Source organism: Adiantum capillus-veneris, chromosome 19, assembly GCF_014529385.1.
Source record: "Adiantum capillus-veneris isolate H3 chromosome 19, ASM1452938v2, whole genome shotgun sequence".
In the NCBI taxonomy this organism is placed as follows: domain Eukaryota; kingdom Viridiplantae; phylum Streptophyta; class Polypodiopsida; order Polypodiales; family Pteridaceae; genus Adiantum; species Adiantum capillus-veneris.
Genome location: NC_140949.1, coordinates 47,019,821 through 47,022,716, shown reverse-complemented (window position 1 = coordinate 47,022,716; position 2,896 = coordinate 47,019,821). Strand labels below are relative to the sequence as shown.

General features: G+C 43.6%; 1 pseudogene; it reads left to right on the top strand.

Moving 5' to 3' along the window:
- Window positions 1-1,256: 1,256 nt before the first annotated feature.
- On the top strand, window positions 1,257-2,071 carry LOC147433947 (uncharacterized; annotated as a pseudogene).
- The last annotated feature ends 825 nt before the right edge of the window (window positions 2,072-2,896 follow it).

Below are 2,896 nucleotides of genomic sequence, written 5' to 3'. Positions count from 1 at the left end.
GTTAGTCAAAAATTAGTAAAAGTTAGCATGGAATTAGTACAATTTGCATGGAAGTTAAGCAAAATTAGTAAGAGTTAGTATGAAATTAGTGAAATAGGGGATGGAATTGGGGGTTTGGGGTATTCATAACTCAAAACTAGCTTCAATTACTTGCACAACATCATCAAATCAAACCGAAATTGAGTTACACAAACTCAAAACCGATGAAATTAGTAGTGAAATTACTCTATTCTAAACATCCTATACTCACTAGCTTAGGTTATCGATCCTCGGCAACAGCACCAAATGTTGGGGGCAATCGTAGCAGAGCCTAATCAACCCAAGACCAACAAAATTATCAATCCTAGGATCGGCAACCCGGATAGGGCATGGAAGCACGAGCATCATCGGATGTATCGAATGAGAGGGATCAAGAGAATGCTCATCCAATGCAATAGATATTAGCCATGAATCACAAACTCTAATCACATCATCAATCAAGCATCACCTACACACATTAAGCCCACCAAAGTCCGACTTGACATAGACTAGAATCTCAAAGTACACTCTTTATAAGCACACACTAATTTCATTGGTGTTAGCCTCTCCAATCAGCATATGCCAATCAAAGCACTTCATCGAAAGATACACACACAAGGTGAATGGTACTAGAGTTTCATAAAACCCATCCACACACAAGCAAACAATAGGGCACATACACTAATCACAATATTAAGAACCAACTTAATCAACCTAATTAGAGACGTTAAATATCACAAATCGAGTGCTCATAGAAGGATAGGAGTGGTTAATAAACAAGAAGTCATTACACACGCTCAAATCTAGAATAATGAAAAGAAGAAACTACTTCATGAATTAAGACTAATGAAGAAAGTAGAGATTAAATTAAGAAAAGCTTCTCTAGTTACAATGGATTAGCACTAGCCTCTTAAGCATGGGTATTAAGCTCAAGGCTAGGCCATCCATAGAGTGGACACTCAAGAGAGAGAGAAAGAGACAGAGCTCTCAACAATGGATCCTCAAGAGTGGATACTCAAGAATGAAGCCTCCTTGCATAAAGGCTTCCTTATAAAAGCTTGCTGTGCACCTAACCCTAGCTTTCTCCCATGTTGTCGCTCATCATCTGACTGCAAGTACTGGCTACTCGACGTAAATGTGTTCCGGCAGAAGTAGGAAAGCCCGTTGCCAAAGCTGGTGTTCTCCTCTGAGCGGGAGCCAAGCCGAAGCCAAGCCAACAAGTTCTTGGCTGCAAAGAGATGTGCACGAACCCTCTCATAGCTGCTACCCAAAACAGGCGGAGCCCTATTCGGTCAGGCAGTAGACCCACGTCATTTGCGAAGCTATTACCTGCACGGGATCAGCTTATTCATCAAGTCCTTTTACAGGTATCCTTTTACGTTTGCAAACCGGCTGCAGTTCCCTGTGTATCCATCTGTCCCCTCCTGCCTCTAAGCTCCCCTTGCCATGGCCAACCAATTAGCAGTGCCTTTGAAGTGAGTGACCACTCAAAACTGGGCGGGGCTTTCTTGTCAGAGACGTTGAAGCCTTCCAATGCAAGTGTCTTGAACTCTACTTACAGGTTCCACAAGCCTCACTTGGAGACCCACCTTGCATCTTCCTCAGGAGTTGCAAATGCTAGCCATCGTGGGTCATGCTCGTTTGGCTCTTTCAGCGGAGTGGTCTTCTTCAATGATTCTCACCAGAGTTTCCAGTATGATTTGGAGGAGCTTGAGGTGGCCACCAATTTCTTCTCGGCCAAAAACTTACTAGGCAAAAGAGCAGGGCACTCTGCCGTGTATAAAGGGTGTTAAGAGATGGCTCTTCAGTGGCAATCAGGGCTCTTCGCAAGGCAAGTTTTAGGACATGAATGTCGCAGTTCAAGGTGTCGAGACCAGTCCAATGGAAACAACAAAAAGTCCGCTATGCATCCCACTCTCTTGGGATATTATGCTGTCTTGGTTTGCGGATGGTTTTCAATTGTTCTTGTTTTCAACATGCTCGAATCATCGGGGGTTGCTGCAGCTTTGTTGCAGAGGTGCCCAACCTTCTAGTCTTGCTGGTCATGAAGTAGTTTTCATTATGTGTTTAGTGATAGTATTTTCATCTTTAGTTCATGTCGCAATTTAGTTTTTGTTGAATGACCATTATCATCACACCAAGCTCCTTCGGGAAGGGATGTATCTCGCAAAATAATTATCTCTTCGTTATGATTTAGCCCTCAGTCCTTCCTCGTCTTGTCCATTACATCGGGATAGTGACATGATGTTTGCATAAGCGAGATGTTCGAGTTCCATGCCTTGATGATGATCGGCATGATGACGAGTCTAGCCCCCAAGCTCAGTCCCTTAGCCCTGAAGCCATTGTATGATCACTCCCCCCAGATGAGGCGCTGGAGTTGATCCCTCTTTTGTCGAGTCCATTCTTAGCCCAAATTGTAAAAAAGATGTCCATCTTTTTTCTCGCTAAGGGGGGAGGTGTGATGTGTGGTCGTGTAGGTAGAGTCCGGCCACCTAGTGTGGTCGGACATGTTATGGTTGTTACTACCTCTCATGATAATATAAGGAGGTGCCGAATGCGAGGAAGCCAGACTCAGTTTGGTCTTACTCCCGTGTACACCACAATATACACACACACACACATACAGACATATATATTTATATGTATATATATATGTATGTATATGTATAAATATACACACACACACACACACACACACACACACACACACACACATCTATATTTATCTATACACACACACGCACACGTGTGTGTGTGTGTGTGTGTGTGTGTGTGTGTGTGTGTGAGGGACATACCCAGACTGGACCCTACTTACCTCCTTAAGTTCTCCAGAGCGTTCCAGGGAATGATGTAGATCTATCTGCAGGTATCCCTCCCA